Genomic DNA, 22,330 nt, shown 5'->3' with positions numbered 1-22,330 from the left:
CTAAGTATGCACACGATGGACATACATAGCATTAACACAATGAAATCATGTACTATATATGTACTATCGAACATAGCAAGTATATGATGTGAAAACAGGAACGCATGAAAGTAACAGATAGGCACATGTGTTTCACCCCAAAACAGTTTGGAAAACAGTAAAAGAGGGGTTCAATGTACTCACATTGACTCCTCGAAAACATGTAAAAGATGGGGTTCAATGTACTCACCTGAGATTGCTTTGAATTCCTTGTATAATAAACAGATAATGCTAAAGATCACGGGATACCAAACGGCACCTAATAGGTAGCTATGTTAATATACCAGACCTAAAGTCGGAGGAACGGATAGTATGCGGGTTCGTAAACCAAACGAGTATGGAGACTCGTGTAATATGGTTTAACAAAGCCTACATACTAAAATGAAACTTAACCTAAGTGCTTTCGGCCCATCACGCCCCGTTTAGGTAGCTTATGCTACCCTAACGCGTCGTTTGCGTAGAACGCGTTCGGAACGCCTAACATCGCGACCACAAGGTATAACCTCGGAAGGTTATAGCTATGGTCACCTAATGTGTTTGGTCGGATCCTAATGATCGACCAAATGGGTCGGGTTCGAAAGTATAAGCGATGGTTTAGATCGCTTACCTTACGACCCTACATAAGCACTAAACTAAAAGTGACGAGCTAAGCATGTTAAAACATGCTTAACTAAGTTTAGAAAATAGGTTTGGTATCAAAACAAACGGTTTTGATACCCACGAGTAGTTTGGTTACAAAATATGCAAGAATGCACATTTTGGCCGAAACTACGACTCGTCACTGAGCCTAGATAACGTGGTAATCAGTAGGTATAGTAACTACGGACTATAACCATCGTGATCACGCTCACGTTATGAAGTTCCATGAACTTCTTGTTGACCATTGGCTGGTCAATGCAGAAAGTCAACAAAACGTTGACTTTCGGACTCGAAAAGCGAATAAAAGAACCAAAGAATACTTACGGAGGGTCCCCGAATGCTAATCTAGATCAAAATGGCTCAGGTATGAAACAAAGGTTCCAACTTAGAGATCTTGATCAGATTGTGTGGGTTTTTGCAACAAGGGGGGGGGGGTATTTATAGGAAAAGCATAACCGTTAGGATCGTTTATCGAATATCGTGCCACGATCTTGTGCGTACACTTGTCAAAATATTGTGGTAAGTTAGAACTTGGCCCTTGGCTCTTGATTGGGTGAAAGGGCATTGCCCCTTGATCGAACGAAAGGGCAACTGCATTGAATGCAAGCATTGAATCTGGTCTGATAGTCCCACGCGGCCCGCGTGAAGGTGCAGGCCAATCTTACGCGGGCCGCCTGGCCCCGTCTGATCTGTACCAAGTTTCAGAATTTGCAGTTTTGGTCCTTGTTGCGTGTTTAAGCCTTTTCCGACACTTCTAAGGCCCGTAAAGCCAACTTTAAGGCCCTAAAATGATGCCTAAACATTGTGGACATGAAACATGCTCAAAAATGTTCCGGATGTTGGTTCGTTTGGTCGTACGAACGCGATGTTCGCTTAATTACGACGGAATGCGTATAACCGCGAAAAACGGTCCAAATTGCGCGACGAATGGATTTTTCTCATGCCAAACACTAAGGCATAATATAAGGATGCTTACATAAATTTTTGGATATCCGGATGTATTCAGAACGTAAGTTATGCGCGAAAGTGCAAACTTGTGCACTTTTTGACACTTTTAGTCCCTGAATGATCCAAAAGTTTGTTTTAGCACACCAAACCCTTCAAAGCCTATTTCTAAGCTATGTAAAAGATATTTATGGTATGTTTAACTTATGGACATGTTCCGGAATGTTCGTTACAGTTCAAATTGGCATACTTTCGTAGTTTGTCAAGTTTAGTCACTGTAAGCGAATTAACTTGTTTTTGCTATACCAAAGCCTTCAAAACTTATTTCTAAGTTATGTAAAGGTTATTTAATGTATGTTGAGTATATGTTGATGTCCCGGAGTATTTGTCGCATTAAACTGAGTACGTTTTCGCACCAGGTTGCGTATAATTCTCCAGAAAGCGATGTAAAGTTTGAAATTGAACCAGAATTGATATGTGCAATAGATACACATATTTATACAAGATCCCAAGTATGAAATACGATATTTTATCGGCTTGGTATTTGTTTGATGGTCGCGGTGACACAGGTGTCACAGTCTCCCCTACTTTAGGAAATTTCGTCCCGAAATTTATTCGTAGGAGTCTATTTGTGACTTTGTGTCAAATAACCACCAAAGATATGCAAGGCAATATCCTGTCATTTCCTTAACGGAGACTTTTCAGAAATGGAAATGAAGGAAAAATTCAAGGATATTCATTTTCCCTTTGATGGAAAATTTTCAGAAACGAAAATGCACAGAATGAGTCATTTTCCTTAATGGGTATCCTTTAGAAACGAAAATGCACGGAATGAGTCATTTTCCTTAATGGGTATTCTTTAGAAACGAAAATGAACGGAATGAGTTATTTTCCACAATTTCTTCAGAAACGAAAATAAACGGAATGAGTTATTTTCCACAATTTCTTTAGAAACGAAAATAAACGGAATGAGTTATTTTCCACAATTTCTTTAGAAACGAAAATAAACGGAATGAGTTATTTTCCACAATTTCTTTAGAAACGAAAGTAAACGGAATGAGTTATTTTCCACAATTTCTTTAGAAACGAAAATAAACGGAATGAGTTGTTTTCCACAATTTCTTTAGAAATGAAAATGAACGGAATGAGTCATTTTCCACAGTTTCTTCAGAAACGAAAATGAACGGAATGAGTCATTTTCCACAATTTCTTCGGAAACGAAAATGAACGGAATGAGTCATTTTCCACAATTTGTTCGGAAACGAAAATGAACGGAAGGAGTCATTTTCCACAATTTCTTCAGAAACGAAAATGAACGGAACGAGTCATTTTCCACAATTTCTTCCGAAACTAAAATGAATAGGGTTAACTCTAGATACACGACAAAACTTGCTGTGATTTCTGTGCACTAAATTCCATAATTATGTATGCATCCATAATTACGTAATCCCTTGCACAGTCTGCACAGTTTGTTTTGTAATGTTTTGGGGAAGGATATCATACTTGTGATGAAGGTGACTAGACTTCCACCGGGTCCCTTTAATTAGATCAACAGGGGATCTTCTTAGTTAGGCCACCAAGGAGTCCTTTCAGCTATATCATCACATGATATTCCTAGCCAGATTTTTGGATTAATCTGCTTAACTAGACCACTCAAGGGTCTAATTATGAAGTAGTACTTTATAATCCAAGGAACTTAACTGTAACGTAGAAGTCCATTTAGGATTTTAAGTAACACCCTTGGGTATCCTACGATAAATCTCTTGTACAAGGATATGTAAGATTTTACGAGGATTTGGATAACATAATTTGGATCACACAACAACACATAAGGGAATACGTAAGCACAAAGTCACATAGTTGTTTAACTTGGTTATAATTTGTTATTAACTTGTTATCGATTGAATACGGATATGGAAACCTGTCGACGGGTCTCAATGTTCACTGGAATCTATCTGAGAAGATAGAAAGATCTCCCAAAATTCGATTTTTGATTACAAGGAATCACCACATTCGAATTAAGGTATACAACAATTAAGGACTTACGGGAAATCCTTAGGTACCTTATTAAGGATTTATAGTGGTACTTTGGGTATTTGTCTTGTGTTGTAACCTGCGCCTTGTACTTCGTTTCCTTAGAATAAACGGGTACTTAGGAATTTTGTGGAAGACGCAAGAGATCATAGAATGGGAGAATTTTGGGGGTAGTTTGTTCTTCAAGGAATACGGTTCTTTGATTGTCGGTATTGTAAGGGATATGTCGTTTATACATGCAACCACAGAAATACATTGCAATGTAAATAAAAGATTTATTTATAAACAATGATAACAACTGTTTCATGGACCTTGACAACAAAAGAAAATAATACACAAGACATGATTATTTATAAAGGGTGTTGTCTTCTAGTCGGTCAGATGCTCATCACGGTGCTGGATTAGCATTAGCAAGCTTTGGGCAATTTCTTCGGAAATGACCCATCTCGCCACAATTGTAGCAAGAACCTGGTGGAAAGCGAGCTTGAGCAGGATTGTTGTCAGCTTGATTTGGTGCAACTGCAGCTCGGCAAACCTTTGCTGTGTGACCTTTAAGTCCACAAATTTGGCATTCGCGGCACTTCACCCTAGCATGATGATGAAGGTTACATTGGTTGCACAAGGGTGAAGTTCCATTGTATGGCTTCCTAGCAGGGGGTTGAGCTGGTTGGTTGGGGACAGCTTGATCATTGTGAGTAACCATGGCGAAGTTCTGAGAAGCCTTCCGCTTCTTTGACTTCTTAGGGGATTCAGTCTGTTCATCCATGGTCTTTGATTCCTCGATTTGTTTCGATTCCTCGACTGGTTTCTTGTCACCCTTTCGGAAAAGCTTACGTTTCCTGATCTGAGATTCAGTCAAGGTTGCAGATAGCTCAATGGCCTGCCTAACCGTAGTGGGGTTACTACCAGTAACAATGTCCTGAACTGAGTCAGGGAGGCCATCAATGTATTTTTCGATCGCCTTATCCAAAGGCGTAACCATGGAAGGACACAACAGGCTCAGCTCCTCATATCGATCAGTGTATGCTCGATGTTCGCCGCTGTCTTGCTTAAGATCGTCGAATTCCCTTTCTAAGGCCCTGATCACGTGACGAGGACAGAATTCCTTCACCATCAGTGCTCGAAGTTCTTCCCACATTTGAGCCAGTGCCACTTCGGCACCCCTATCTCTCATCACACTGTTGCACCATGTTAAAGCTCGTTTCTCAAAGACACTAGATGCAAAATCTACCTTTCGCTCATTTGGACATTGAACATGTCTGAAGGTGCTCTCTAAACTCTCGAACCATTGCAGAAGTGCAGTCGCTCCTTGATGTGACAACTCGAGTTTCCGACTTTCATTTTTGCATTTATTGCACGTCGACTTTGACTGTTGACTGTTGACTTGTTGATTTGTAACACTACACGTTGCGTTATAATGAAACGTATTATGATTGTTGGATATGTTATGTGCTATATAATAAACGTATTGTGGTTGTTGCATGAATGTGATTGATGTTATGAAATGAATCTGTTAGAAAAGCTTAAACTGTGTGGCATGTGCTAGGACTCCGATGAATCAACCATGACCTTACTCGACGAAACAGGAATCTGTTTCGTCACCTCCCGAACTCGATGAAATTGGCTCTTGTTTCGCCATACGTTGCTCGACGAAACAGCCATCTCGCCGGCCCAGTAATCCGCTAAAGCCCAGTTAGGCCCAAAGTTACATCAGTTTAATATTATACGTGTGCACATAACCAATCATCGAAACCCTAAATTTTCATTAAGTGGGCGACGGCAGGCATCATTGTCATCACTGAATTCCTTTGATTTCTGGCTTAAATCGATATCCATCTAGGTTGGTGTTATTATTCATTGTTTGTCTTTATTCTTGTTGTCATCAGTCATTATCATATAGGATGCATCGATTTTCCTTTTAGAAAACTCATGTTATTAAATTGGTGGGCATGTAATCACATCCTTGTTTGGTCCAATCATTTCATTGCAACCCTTATAAGCTCCAATCATATTATTTCATGTAATAAAGATTGTCATCATCATGAAGACTTTGTGAATATAAACGAATGGATGAGGGTTGAATATGGAGTTGTCGGCTAACATGTTAGAATCGGTCCAATAGTTTTTTTTTTAGGGCGGCTATGTTTGTTTCAAGCATGTGCATAGACAAGTTTGATATTATGTATATGTTGTAAATTTTCAAACCCCCTAAACTAAATGGTCCAATGATCTCGTTAGGTGATCTGCACATGTCGGCCATTATACTTTGAATTACTTGGGATTGTGGTATAGTGCATAATAATGGCGGCCTTGTGCAAACAAGCATAATCATGCGGACATTTAAGAAATGGTCAGTAGGAACATAGGTGATTTATATTGTTTATGTAATCGAAATATGTGTAGGTGGTTGTATAACCTTTGACTTGAAAAACATGATAAAAGGCAACAGTGATGGATTGGGTAGAATGGGCGGCCAAGCATTCTAATTGGTAGTAATGGGCGGCCCAAAGAATTATTTAGGAATTTGTCTTGATGCTGTGATGATTTTCACGAAACAAAAATTTACACCGACGAATCACCGGTTGACGAAACTGGACTTTGATTTCGCCAAGGGTGGTTGACGAAATAGAGGGGGTGTTTCACCAAGGGTAGTTGGCGAAACAGAATGTGTCTCGCCAATAAGTGTTTCGCCAAAATGTGTTTCGCCAAATGTATAACCTGTCCAGTAACTCAGTCTAATCCTGTTAAATGTTAACTGAGATACTTAACTGCTGTTAAGTGTTGTGCATGACTTTTATGATAGTGGATACATGCTAGTACTTCTGTGATTATACCTATACGTGAACAACTTGGATATAAACTAATTATGTATACGTGCGTATTTAGGACGTGATTAATTAACTGTGAGCACTTATTTAGCATACCGAGCAAACCAAGGTGAGTTCACACTCTTACTAAGGCATGGGATACCCAGGGCTTGGGAATGGGATTGAAACGATAAGGTTGAATAGATTCATACGGACACTATTACTAGACTACCATACCATCGTCCTCGGTCGTGCAGGATACATACGTAAAACCTACGTATACTTGTATTGCTCACTGTCCTCAGGTTGCGAAGGACACTCACGTAAAACCTACGTGAACTGATACTCACTACTGCCTCGGTTGTGTCAGGCACTTACGTAAAACCTACGTAAACCCCCGCGTACCCCATCCTCGGTTGTGAAGGATACTTACGTAAAACCTACGTAAACTTGTACGTATTACTGTTCTCGGGATATGTAGAACACTTATGGTTACGAATAGTCTAGTGGATATACAACATGGGAAGCCCCCACCAATAGAACACACTATCGGCCCAGTAGAGCCACATGTTACAAACGAACTTACTATTACGCATTTACTTTCTGTGAACTCACTCAACTAGTTGTTGATCTTCTGTTACATGCCTTGCAGGTCGTTTGGTACATGGAGCTTGCACATGGAGGAGCTGGTCGTTGTGGGCTTGGATCGTGATGGTTTTGTTAAACACTTATGACATTTGATACTTTATTATGATGGGTTTTAATTATACGCTTCCGCTAAACAGTGATAACTTACTTGTGTTTTGAAACACCTTTCATATAGATTTGGTTTGGTTTAATGGCAATTACTTTTACTTATTGATTACATGTTCTATATGATTGGTGGCTTGATCCTGGTCAGTCACGCTCCCAAGCGGTGATACTCCGCAGGTGGATTTTGGGGGTGTGACAGATTGGTATCAGAGCCATTGGTTATAGAGAACTTGGTTTTAATATGGGAAAACGTTTTTATTAAAACCAGACTATAACCAGTATAGTGCTCAACGATCCACAACGACGCTTCGCTCCACGTGCAAGACTCAACATCCTAGGTAATAAGGTTTATGTTTATTGCCTACATGCTAGAATTGCATAGAACTTTGCTCGTAGTATGCTTAGATTACATTGCTCACTATTTGTTATTGCTTGAGAACACTTGCGTGCTTGCACTCTTCTGTCATCGCACTATTCGCGAACCTTTTCTCACTTATGTTGCCTTTGATGTGAAGATCAATGGCGGGACGAATTAACTTGACACAAGCCCAGTTGACGGCTCTTATCAATGAACAAGTTGTTGCGGCACTTGCAGCTGCAAACGCAGGAGGTATACCCTGCAGTCGTAACTCATCCTAGGATCTTTAGATCCTACGTTCCTAATCAACTCTTATGTTTACCCTCATTCTGTTCTTACACATTAGGTCAACACGTTCAGCAACCTGTGTGTACCTTCAAGAACTTCATGGATTGTCGTCCTAGCACGTTCAGTGGCACGGAGGGAGCGGTTGGACTCCTCCACTGGTTTGAAAAGCTCGAGTCTGTGTTCGAGATGTGTGAATGCCCTGAGGCTCGCAGGGTCAAGTATGCCGCTGGTACTTTAGAGGGGATTGCTCTAACTTGGTGGAACGCACAGGTGCAGATCTTAGGGTTGGCAGCTGCTAACGCCACCCCTTGGAATGATTTCAAGGAACTGATCAAAAGGGAATACTGCACTCGGGAAGACATTCATAAGCTGGAAGATGAGCTTTATCATTTGAAAATGACTGGGTCAGAAATCGAAGCTTATACTAAGAGGTCAAATGAGCTGGCCGTGCTGTGTCCAACTATGGTGGACCCTCCAGTTAAGCATATTGAGTTGTACCTCAAGGGATTGGCACCAGAGATTCAGAGCCATGTGACATCGGCTAATCTTGACAACATTCAGGCTATTCAACGCCTTGCGCATCGTCTCACAGATCAGGCAGTGGACCAGAACAGACTGCCTAAACGTATCAGCGCTACTGCTACCGTTACCACTTCTGCTACACTTGCTACTCCCAGTGACAGCAAGAGGAAATGGGATGGGGATTCCAGCAAGGGATCAGCTTCGGTTCAGTCACAGGTTCAGCAGCGAAAGACTGACAGTTATCAGAGTCCCAGTCAGCACTCTTCAGGTAGCCACAGGCAGGGCGGATATCGAGGGAACCTCCCAAAGTGCAACAACTGTAACAGACACCACAGTGGCCAGTGTAACAAGGGTCGCTGTCAAAGATGCCTCAAGATGGGTCATGAAGCCAAAGATTGTAGAAGCCCTCGGCCTGCAAACCAGAATCAACAGCAGCCACAAGCTCAGCAGAATCAGCAGCAGGGCAACAAGGGGTGTTTTCATTGCGGCGCAGAAGGGCACTTCAAAAGACACTGTCCTCAGCTAAACAGGAACCAGAACCACAACAACAATAACAACAATCAAGGAAATGGCAACAACAACAACAACGGTGGGAACAACAACGGCAATGAAGCAAGGGGTCGTGCGTTTGTGTTGGGGCAGGGTGATGCCAGAAATGATCCCAACGTAGTTATGGGTAAGTTTCTTCTCGACGATATTTATGTTACTGTTTTGTTTGATTCGGGTGCGGATACGAGTTATATGTCTTTGAAAATGAGTAAATTGTTAAAACGCACACCAACACCTCTAAACACCAAACATGTCGTAGAACTAGCAAATGGTAAAAGTGTAGAAGCCACACATGTAGTCAAGGGTTGTAACATCGTTCTAGCGGGTCAGGCCTTCTCGATTGATCTTATTCCGATAGTTCTGGGTAGTTTCGACATCGTCATCGGCATGGATTGGTTATCCAAGCAGCAGGCGGAGATCCTATGCAAGGAGAAGATCATTCGCATTCCTCGTTCTGGTCGAGAACCTCTTGAAGTTCAAGGCGACAAGAGTGGTGCTGTGGTTGGCATCATCTCTTTCTTGAAGGCGCAGAAATGTTTACGGAAGGGGCACACCGCCATTCTGGCACTTGTCACTGACGCATCAGCGAAAGAAAAGAAATTGGAAGATATCCTAGTAGTTCGCGACTATCCTCAAGTGTTTCCTGAAGAGTTACCTGGTCTACCGCCTCATCGTCAAGTCGAGTTTCAAGTCGAGCTAGCTCCAGGAGCAGCACCTATAGCCCGCGCACCGTATCGTTTGGCTCCGACTGAACTGAAAGAATTGTCAAAGCAGCTACAAGAACTCTTGGATAAGGGCTTCATTCGCCCAAGCTCTTCGCCTTGGGGAGCTCCAGTACTATTCATGAAAAAGAAGGATGGCACTTTCAGGATGTGCATTGACTACCGCGAACTGAACAAGGTCACAGTGAAGAACCGCTATCCTCTTCCTCGTATCGACGACTTATTCGACCAGTTGCAAGGGTCGAGTTACTACTCCAAGATTGATCTAAGGTCTGGTTTTCATCAGCTGAGAGTCCGCGAGGAGGACGTTTCCAAGACAGCATTCAGAACTCGCTACGGCCATTACGAGTTTCTAGTCATGCCATTTGGGCTTACGAACGCGCCTGCAGTTTTCATGGATCTTATGAACAGGGTGTGCAAACCCTATCTAGACAAGTTCGTCATTGTCTTCATCGACGACATTCTGATATACTCCAAGAGTCAGGAGGAACACGAGCAGCACTTACGTCTTATCTTGGAACTTCTTCGAAAGGAACAACTGTACGCTAAGTTTTCAAAATGCGACTTCTGGCTTCGTGAAGTCCACTTCTTGGGCCATGTGGTGAACAGGGATGGGATTCAAGTCGATCCATCCAAGGTAGACTCGATCAGGAACTGGCCTGCACCGCGTACGCCAACGGAAATACGCCAATTCTTGGGTTTGGCGGGGTATTACAGGCGATTCATTAAAGACTTCTCCAAGATCGCACAGCCGCCTACTATGTTGACGTAGAAATGTGTTACCTATCGTTGGAGTAATACACAAGAAACGGCTTTTCAGTACTTGAAGGATAGGCTTTGCAGCGCACCTATTCTCTCATTGCCAGAGGGCACGGATGATTTTGTAGTCTATTGTGATGCGTCGATACAGGGGCTTGGTTGTGTATTGATGCAGCGGGATAAAGTTATTGCCTACGCTTCTCGTTAACTCAAAGTTCATGAACGGAACTACACGACGCACGATTTAGAGCTGGGAGCTGTTGTTTTCGCGCTTAAGATATGGCGACACTACCTGTACGGTACCAAGTGCACTATTTACACCGATCACAGGAGTCTCGAGCATATCTTCAAGCAGAAGGAATTGAACATGCGTCAACGACGATGGGTCGAGCTACTTAATGATTATGAATGCGCCATCAAGTACCATCCAGGCAAAGCCAATGTTGTGGCTGACGCTCTCAGTCGGAAAGACACCTTACCTAGGCGTGTACGAGCCTTGCAGCTTACTATTCAGTCTAGTCTTCCTGCACAGATACGAACTGCTCAGATAGAAGCATTGAAACCCGAAAACGTCAAAGCTGAAGCTTTACGCGGCTCAAGGCAACGAATGGAACAAAAGGAAGACGGCGCATACTATGTAACGGGGCGTATTTGGGTCCCACTTTATGGCGGCTTACGAGAGCTTATAATGGACGAAGCTCACAAGTCTCGCTACTCGGTACATCCAGGGTCGGATAAAATGTACCACGACATCAGAACTACATACTGGTGGCCTAGCATGAAGGCCCACATGGGTGATCGTGGATCGACTCACCAAGTCTGTACACTTCCTGGCTATAAAGGAAACGGATAAGTTCTCCACTCTCGCAGACGTTTATCTTAAAGAAGTTGTTTCGAGGCACGGGGTGCCCACCTCTATCATTTCGGATCGAGATGCACGATTCACGTCAGAGCTATGGCAAGCGATGCACAAATCTTTTGGCTCACGATTAGACTTGAGCACAGCGTATCATCCTCAGACGGATGGGCAGTCTGAGCGAACGATCCAGACTCTTGAAGACATGCTTCGGGCATGTGTCATTGATTTCGGCAACGGCTGGGAAAAGCATCTCCCTTTGGTGGAGTTTTCGTATAATAACAGTTATCATACCAGCATACAAGCCGCTCCATTCGAGTCATTGTACGGACGTAAATGCCGGTTACCTCTCTGTTGGGCAGAGGTGGGGGATAGTCAGATCACGGATCCAGAGATTGTAGTGGACGCCACGGAAAAGATTGCACAGATACGACAACGCATGGCGGCAGCACGCGACCGTCAGAAAGCCTACGCGGACAAGCGTAGGAAGCCTTTGGAATTTCAGGTCGGGGACCGGGTTTTACTCAAAGTCTCACCCTGGAAGGGTGTGGTTCGTTTTGGTAAAAGAGGCAAGCTCAATCCACGGTATGTTGGACCATTCGAGATCACTGAAAAGAATAGGCAAGGTAGCCTACAGACTAAACCTACCAGCTGAACTCGGTGCAGTTCACAATGTTTTCCACGTGTCGAATCTGAAGAAGTGTCTGTCAGATGAGACCCTCATAGTTCCTTTTAAGGAACTCACTATCGACGAGCGGTTGCAGTTCGTCGAGGAACCAGTTGAAATCACGGACCGGGATGTCAAGGTCCTCAAGAACACTAGAATACCTCTTGTACGAGTTCGTTGGAACTCCCGTCGTGGCCCAGAGTACACCTGGGAACGTGAAGACCAAATGAAACTCAAGTATCCCCAGTTATTCGAAACCAATGAAACCACTACTGAGGCTGAAGCTACTACTGCAGAATTTCAGGACGAAATTCCAAATCAACGGGGGGATGATGTGACACCCCAGGAAAACCAGTAAACGATATAACTTACCTAGCTTCCTCAGTAACCGCATGCTAAATTTCGGGACGAAATTTCTTTCAAGTTGGGGATAATGTGACAACTCGAGTTTCCGACTTTCATTTTCGCATTTATTGCACGTCGACTTTGACTGTTGACTGTTGACTTGTTGATTTGTAACACTACACGTTGCGTTATAATGAAACGTATTATGATTGTTGGATATGTTATGTGCTATATAATAAATGTATTGTGGTTGTTGCATGAATGTGATTGATGTTATGAAATGAATCTGTTAGAAAAGCTTAAACTGTGTGGCATGTGCTAGGACTCCGAAGAATCAACCATGACCTTACTCGACGAAACAGGAATCTTTTTCGTCACCTTCCGAACTCGACGAAATTGGCTCTTGTTTCGCCATATGTTGCTCGACGAAACAGCCATCTCGCCGGCCCAATAATCCGCTAAAGCCTAGTTAGGCCCAAAGTTACATCAGTTTAATATTATACGTGTGCACATAACCAATCATCGAAACCCTAAACTTTCATTAAGTGGGCGACGGCAGGCATCATTGTCATCACTGAATTCCTTCGATTTCTGGCTTAAATCGATATCCATCTAGGTTGGTGTTATTATTCATTGTTTGTCTTTATTCTTGTTGTCATCAGTCATTATCATATAGGATGCATCGATTTTCCTTTTAGAAAACTCATGTTATTAAATTGGTGGGCATGTAATCACATCCTTGTTTGGTCCAATCATTTGATTGCAGCCCTTATAAGCTCCAATCATATTATTTCATGTAATAAAGATTGTCATCATCATGAAGACTTTGTGAATATAAACGAATGGATGAGGGTTGAATATGGAGTTGTCGGCTAACATGTTAGAATCGGTCCAACAGTTTTTTTAGGGCGGCTATGTTTGTTTCAAGCATGTGCATAGACAAGTTTGATATTATGTATATGTTGTAAATTTTCAAACCCCCTAAACTAAATGGTCCAATGATCTCGTGAGGTGATCTGCACATGTCGGCCATTATACTTTGAATTACTTGGGATTGTGGTATAGTGCATAATAATGGCGGCCTTGTGCAAACAAGCATAATCATGCGGACATTTAAGAAATGGTTAGTAGGAACATAGGTGATTTATATTGTTTATGTAATCGAAATATGTGTAGGTGGTTGTATAACCTTTGACTTGAAAAACATGATAAAAGGCAACAGTGATGGATTGGGTAGAATGGGCGGCCAAGCATTCTAATTGGTAGTAATGGGCGGCCCAAAGAATTATTTAGGAATTTGTCTTGTTGCTGTGATGATTTTCACGAAACAAAAATTTACACCGACGAATCACCGGTTGACGAAACTGGACTTTGATTTCGCCAAGGGTGGTTGACGAAATAGAGGGGGTGTTTCGCGAAGGGTAGTTGGCGAAACAGAATGTGTCTCGCCAATAAGTGTTTCGCCAAAATGTGTTTCGCCAAATGTATAACCTGTCCAGTAACTCAGTCTAATCTTGTTAAATGTTAACTGAGATATTTAACTGCTGTTAAGTGTTGTGCATGACTTTTATGATAGTGGATACATGCTAGTACTTCTGTGATTATACCTATACGTGAACAACTTGGATATAAACTGATTATGTATACGTGCGTATTTAGGACGTGATTAATTAACTGTGAGCACTTATTTAGCATTCCGAGCAAACCAAGGTGAGTTCACACTCTTACTAAGGCATGGGATTCCTAGGGCTTGGGAATGGGATTGAAAGGATAAGGTTGAATAGATTCATACGGACACTATTACTAGACTACCATACCATCGTCCTCGGTCGTGCAGGATACATACGTAAAACCTACGTATACTTGTATTGCTCACTGTCCTCAGGTTGCGAAGGACACTCACGTAAAACCTACGTGAACTGATACTCACTACTGCCTCGGTTGTGTCAGGCACTTACGTAAAACCTACGTAAACCCCCGCGTACCCCATCCTCGGTTGTGAAGGATACTTACGTAAAACCTACGTAAACTTGTACGTATTACTGTTCTTGGGATATGTAGAACACTTATGGTTACGAATAGTCTAGTGGATATACAACATGGGAAGCCCCCACCAATAGAACACACTATCGGCCCAGTAGAGCCACATGTTACAAACGAACTTACTATTACGCATTTACTTTCTGTGAACTCGCTCAACTAGTTGTTGATCTTCTGTTACATGCCTTGCAGGTCGTTAGGTACATGGAGCTTGCACATGGAGGAGCTGGTCGTTGTGGGCTTGGATCGTGATGGTTTTGTTTAACACTTATGACATTTGATACTTTATTATGATGGGTTTTAATTATACACTTCCGCTAAACAGTGATAACTTACTTGTGTTTTGAAACACCTTTCATATAGATTTGGTTTGGTTTAATGGCAATTACTTTTACTTATTGATTACATGTTCTATATGATTGGTGGCTTGATCCTGGTCAGTCACGCTCCCAAGCGGTGATACTCCGCAGGTGGATTTTGGGGGTGTGACACTTGAGACCCAGAAAACTTTAATGGCTTAGCCGAGTTGAACGTCTTGAAGCTGCAGGGGGCATTATTGTTGTTGAGGGCTTGGTTACATTGGGCAACGATGTTCGAGATTGCAGCAGTTATTTGCTGTGTAATGACAGCTGCCAGATCTTCAATAGATACCGGATTTTCGCGTCGTGGAGGCATTCTAAAAAGGGGAAACAAGAGAGAAAACAAATGAAATGGCATGGGTAAGAATAGGATGTTATAATTACCGGCCATAATCATGGTTGATGGTCATTTGTTTGAATCCACAAAGCAAACAAACAGCACCAAGGCTGAATCAAAGTAAATAGATCCTCATAATGTATCGCGAAGACATGCTCGCCTATAAGTGGACACTCACCCCAAGAGTTCCCAGGTAAGAGTGACTGGTCCGATTATGTGCATTTGTACGAACACTCTAACCTTAGACAGAAATCCCAGGGTACAGGAATTCACTCTTCCAGTTCGCACGTGTTCACACTATTTAGGACCCAAAACCTTGACGAGATTTTGAAAATTCAAAGGGGTTCAAAACCTTATAAAAGAGGGTTCAAAACCTTACAATAGAGGGTTCAAAACCTAGTAATCGATCATCCTAGAACAGATGATTAGTTTTCAAAGTGGTTTTGAAATTTATGTTCTTGTTGTGGTCGTCGCCTAAGGATAGGTGACGGTATTGTTTTATGACTAAACGCAAGTGAACTCGCGTTAGGGTCCTAAGAAGGTTATAGACTAGGTCAAAGCATTACTAATAACCTAATTCCCTATAACCATTGCCTCTGATACCATCTTTTCTGTCACACCCCGACCACGTAGGACATACAAAACGTGGCGGAAACGCCGGGGAGTGTTGTAACAGAATCAATTGTTTCAAATCAATGGCAAATGAAGTTTCGTTTTATTAGTCAAATATGAAAGTATACTTTGTTTAAACAAGAACTAAAGAGTACATATCATTAATTAACTAGTTCTTGTCCCGTTTTAGGTCACTAAGGCACAGGTCCGCCTAAGTATGTCTTGATAAGTCCTATGCATCATTTCCTGAAAACACATGTGAAAGTAGGTACGTCAGCATAAAAATGCCTGTGAGATACATTGGTTTTGTGAAAACGGGATTCATGACTTATGTTTGAGAAAGTGTTTAGTCATGAACCATGTAATTTGCTTTGTCTTGTAAATCATTCGAAAAACGATAAGATCAGATGATATGTATAAATAAGAGAACACTGTATGGTTAAACGGATAACCATGTAAAATGAGTTTGTAAAACAATGTCTCATGAAAAGTGTGTTATTTGTATAAAATGTCATATGTCTCAAATTGAAATGATTCAAATAACGTTACGATATGTATTACCATACAAATACTTATATATAGGAAGTACCAGCGGCGTATCCACCATGCTTGTATCATATTACACACGCCTCGTTACTTAATCACTTACTCAAACCAAACCATCAAGATGAAATGTTTAACAACGGTAGAAATGTTTATGTATAGTCAAATGTCTATTGTCAAATGTAAATCATGTCAACGGATACAACTGGTTCACACGGTTCAATGGTTACAAACGGTTCATATAATCAAACGGGTTTAGACGGTTCACATAGTCAAATGGTCACAACGGTTCAAAATGTAGCATAATGTGTTCATATGCTGGATGAGCATATGCAACAGAAATGCAAAGTAAAACAATGTACTGAGTACGCACACAATGGGCATACATAGCATGTAATGTAAAGCAATGTACTAAGTACGCACACAATGGGCATACATAGCATGTAATGTAAGATGATGTACTAAGTACGCACACAATGGGCATACATAGCATGTAAAGCGATGTACTAAGTACGCACACAATGGGCATACATAGCATGTAATGTAAAACGATGTACTAAGTACGCACACAATGGGCATACATAGCATGAAATGTAATGTAAAGTGTTGTGCTAAGTATGCACACGATGGACATACATAGCATAAACACAATGAAATCATGTACTATATATGTACTATTGAACATAGCAAGTATATGATGTGAAAACAGGAAAGCATGAAAGTAACAGATAAGCACATGTGTTTCACCCCAAAACAGTTTGGAAAACAGTAAAAGAGGGGTTCAATGTACTCACATTGACTCCTCGAAAACATGTAAAAGATGGGGTTCAATGTACTCACCTGAGATTGCTTTGAATTCCTTGTATAATAAACAGATAATGCTAAAGATCACGGGATATCAAACGGCACCTAATAGGTAGCTATGTTAATATACCGGACCTAAAGTCGGAGGAACGGATAGTATGCGGGTTCGTAAACCAAACGAGTATGGAGACTCGTGTAATATGGTTTAACAAAGCCTACATACTAAAATGAAACTTAACCTAAGTGCTTACGGCCCATCACGACCCGTTTAGGTAGCTTATGCTACCCTAACGCGTCGTTCGCGTAGAACGCGTTCGGAACGCCTAACATCGCGACCACAAGGTATAACCTCGGAAGGTTATAGCTATGGTCACCTAATGTGTTTGGTCGGATCCTAATGATCGACCAAATGGGTCGGGTTCGAAAGTATAAGCGATGGTTTAGATCGCTTACCTTACGACCCTATATAAGCACTAAACCCTTCAAAGCCTATTTCTAAGCTTTGTAAACGATATTTATGGTATGTTTAACTTATGGACATGTTCCGGAATGTTCGTTACAGTTCAAATTGGCATACTTTCGCAGTTTGTCAAGTTTAGTCCCTGTAAGCGAATTAACTTCTTTTTGCTATACCAAAGCCTTCAAAACTTATTTCTAAGTTATGTAAAGGTTATTTAAGGTATGTTGAGTATATGTTGATGTCCCGGAGTATTTGTCGCATTAAACTGAGTACGTTTTCGCACCAGGTTGCGTATAATTCTCCAGAAAGCGATGTAAAGTTTGAAATTGAACCAGAATTGATATGTGCAATAGATACACATATTTATACAAGATCCCAAGTATGAAATACGATATTTCATCGGCTTGGTATTTGTTTGATGGTCGCGGTGACACAGGTGTCACACTTTAGAGGCTTAGCAGAATTGAAGCTCTTGAAGTTGCACGGCGCATTGTTGTTATTATTATTGTTGTTGAATATCTCGTGGACTTGGGTCACAACGCCTGGAAGCACAGCAGCCACTTGCTGAGAAACCAAGGCCGCGATTTCTACAATAGTGAAAGATTGTGCTTCACGTCGAGGAGGCATTGTCTAATAAGGACATAAGAGAAACGAGTGAGGTTGAAAAGCAAAAGAGGTATTGAAAATACCGTCAAAACACCAGAAAGGCGATCATTTGTTCGTTACCTCGAACAAACAAACGACACGGAGAAACTAATCAAAGTAAATGGATAAAAAATAATGTATCGCCGAAGACATGCTCGCCTATAAGTGGACACTCACCCAAGAGTTCCCAGGTAAGAGTGACTGGTCCGATCTTGCGGATTTGTACGAACACTCTAGCCTTAGACAGAAAACTCAGAGTACAGGCACCCACTCTTCCAGTTTGCACGTGTTCACACTATTTAGACCCAAACTCTGACGAGATTTGAAAACTTAAAGGGTTCAAACCTTATAACAAAGGGTTCAAAACCTAGTAATCAATCATCCTAGAACGAATGATTATTTTTCAAAGCAGATTCAGGTTTGTGTTCTCGTTGTGGTTATCACCTAAGGATAGGTGACGGTTTTGTTTTAAAAACTAAACGCAAAGAAACTTGCGTTGGGGTTCTAAAAGTTATAGTTTAGGTCAAAGCATTACTAATAACCTAATTCCCTATAACCATTGGCTCTGATACCAACTTCTTTTGTCACACCCCGACCACCATAACCAAAGGGTAAGTTAACAAACATCAGATTCAGTCACTACCCACAACCCCCACACATAACCATGGGTGTAGTGCAATAACGGGATTTGTCAGATCCTATGGTACCATAACCTAATACTGGTCGGCTTGATCAATGCTAATGAATGTCATTTGTTATGTAACTACAACCATCAACTTTCGTTCACATTATTGAAATCGTTATTAGTTTAGTAAAAATCGTTTTAATCGTTTTTGAAATCATCGTTTAAACCTTGAAAACATTTCGTACATATGAATCGCCCCAAAACATTTAAAAACAGTAAAATAGGGGAACTATGTACTCACATGGAGTGCAAAGTATCTTCAATCAATAGAACTCAAGCAAACTCAAGCTAACCAGAGCAATCAAACAGCACCTAGTAATCGAATCACTAGTCAAACAATAGATGCCTAAATCGGAAGATCGGATAGAATGAAGTCTTGTAAACCAAATGAGTGTTGGAACTCATGTGATATGGTTTAGAAAAGCTTACATCCTAAATTGAAACCTAACCTAAGTGCTCTCGACCCATTGCGACCCCTTAAGGTAGCTTACGCTACTTTAACGCGTCGTGCGCGCAAAAGCGCATTCGAGACGTCTAACTAGTCCTATGACAAGTGTTATATGCCAAAACATGTTTAAATATGTTGCATAACCAGTTACGTGACAAAAGTTTAGGTTACATATGCTTAATTACCAATTATGTATGAAAAGGGTATTTTGGTAATTTACCTAAGGCATATAAACTACCTATCATGCGACTAATCAAACCTAAGTGACCATAAGGTGTAACCTCGGAAGGTTATTCCCTATGCTATTATGGTCACTAAACATGTTTGGTCGGATCCTAATGATCGACCAAACAGGTCATGTTCGAAAGTCTAGGCGGGTGTTTAGTCCGCTTTGACTTTCGACTCTAGACAAGCACTAAACTAAAAGTGACGAGCTAAACATGCTAAAACATGTTTAGTTAAGTTATAAAACAGGTTTGGTATCAAAACAAACGGTTTTGATACCTAAAAGTAGCTTGGTTACAAAATACGCGAGAATACGCATTCTGGCCGAAGCTACGACTCGTCACTGAGCCTAGATAACGTGGTAATCAGTAGGTATAGTCACTAGGGACTATAACCATCGTGATTACGCTCACGTTATGAAGTTCAAATGAACTTCGCATTGACCATAAACTGGTTAATGCAGAAAGTCAAACGCAGTTTGACTTTAACGATAGAAACGAACGAAAAACGCGAAAGGATACTTACAGAGGGTCCCCGCAAGATTTGATTCCGAGTTTTCTCTCAGGTAGGAAGCATATACTTCCACTTAGAGAGCATAAATCAGATTTCAAATTGTGGGTTTTGAAGTGAAATGGATGGGGTATATATAGGATTTCTAGAACCGTTAAGATCGTTCCTCGAAAACTGAGCTTTGATCTGGACCTTACATGTGTGCCCATGGTTTTCTAAAACCATGGGAGACCCTAATATGGACTATGTTCATTGAATACCAGCCCATGGTTTTGCAAAACCATGGGTGAAAACCATCACACTTCAAAATGGACTAGGTTCATTGAATCTGCCAGAAATTTCAAAAATGGTCCCTGCACTTGTAAAACTTGATTTTTTTTGGCACTTTTAAGCCCCGTTAACCCCATTTCAAGGCTCTAAAATAAAGTTAAAGTATAGGGAACTTAAAATATGCTCAAAAACATCTCGGATGTCGGTTCGTTTGGTCGTACGGTTGCGTTATTCGCTTAATTACGACGGAAGTCGTAACGAACGCAAAAACGATCCAAATTAAGCGACGAATGGAATTTTATCATGCCAAACACTAAAATAAAATATTTAAATGCTTACATAATTTTTTTTTGTCCGGATGTATTCAGAACGTAAGTTATGCGCGTAAATGCAAACTTATGCACTTTTGACGCTTTTAGTCCCTGAATGAGCATAAAGTTTATTTTAGCATACCGAACCCCTCAAAGCCTATTTCTAAGCTATGTAAAGGTTATTTAGGGTATGTTCAACTTATGATCAAGTTCCGGAATGTTCGTTACTATACAAATCGGCATAGGTTCACAGTTTGACACAAATAGTCTCTGCGATCGAACAAAGTTGATTTTAACACACCAAACCATCCAAAACTTATTTCTAAGTTATGTGGAGGTTATTTAAAGTATTTTAAGCCTATGTCACTATTACGGAGTGTTCGTTGCATTAAACTGGTTATATTTACGCATCGGTGCGCATGCACCTTCCAGAAAGCGATTTAGAGCTTGAAATCGGAATCGAATCGAATTGAAAACTTACCAAACATAAATACACACATAATAACATAAAAACATATATAATAACACCAAAGCACATTATTTTATTAATAATAAACATTGTTTTATATTGAACCACGACTACAGAACACAGTTGTCACACTTTTGAAATTTAAACGAAAGCATGGACGATATGTAGACATCAAATATCAAAGTGCTTTTATCTTCAACACTTTATAATCTGACCGAAATCTTCTCAACGATATTGTCCCATGGCATGTCTTGAGGGACTCCCTCAATAAGACTCCATGCACTTGTAAGTACAAGTTCCCCATTTCACCTTGAAACTTTAAACTTGGACAATTACTCAAAACAACACCAAGTTGTCACAAAGACTACATTTAAGTAGTAAACTTGAACAATTAAATTTTTTCACAACAACACCAAGTTGTTTTTCACCAAATAACATCCACGAAATTGTTACTTTGTTCACCATATGCTACTTCTAGCAAGAGTAGCGAACCATTTGAATTATCAATGTTATGCAAAACTTTGTTTTAAAAATCATTCAAAACAATTTCTTAGTTTTGCAATATACAATATTAATAATATCAATTAGGGTTATGAAAACATAGATCAAACCCAAAATATCAAGTGGTTTTATATTGTTTAGTCTTACTACACATGTACTAAATGTTTTCTAACAAGCATGTTAGAAAAAAAAAACATGTTATAACGAGCACATTATAGAATCGAACGTTTACATAAAACGTTTTCCAAGGATATAGTTTATAAAATAAACTATTTCTCATCATTTTAATGCACACATGGGCAATTAAATGTTTATGTAAAACATTTCTGTTCATTACGAACAATCTCTAACTTTGTATTCGTGATACACATTTTCTAACACACGAGTTAGAAAATTGAAGTCATTTTATATTTACAAAATATGACCAAATTAAAGCATTAAATGTCATTATTAAAACTCATCAAATGTCATCAATGAAACTCTACTCAAGAGTTTCACCATATGAAGAGTTAAGAGTCTCAATAATTATAGACTTAAACTCCAATAAACCTCATCAAATGTCATCATTAAAACTCTACTCAAGAGTTTCACCATATGAAGAGTTTAATTACTAATTATAATTTTGCTCAAATGGATTTAGAAATTACAAATTAAAGTTGGTGATAAATCCCACACAACTACACCATCACTTTATGGTGATTTAATTCTTGAAGCCAATCAAACATCAACTTCAGTGTATGACCTTTTATTTTTAAATCATACAAAGCATTAAAATCAATGCTACAACAAATTACTTATATAAAATGTTTACATAAAACATTTCAACGC

This window comes from Helianthus annuus, chromosome 4, assembly GCF_002127325.2.
Source record: "Helianthus annuus cultivar XRQ/B chromosome 4, HanXRQr2.0-SUNRISE, whole genome shotgun sequence".
Lineage (NCBI taxonomy): Eukaryota > Viridiplantae > Streptophyta > Magnoliopsida > Asterales > Asteraceae > Helianthus > Helianthus annuus.
The sequence above is the reverse complement of the archived record's forward strand: the minus strand, read 5'-3'. Positions refer to the sequence as shown.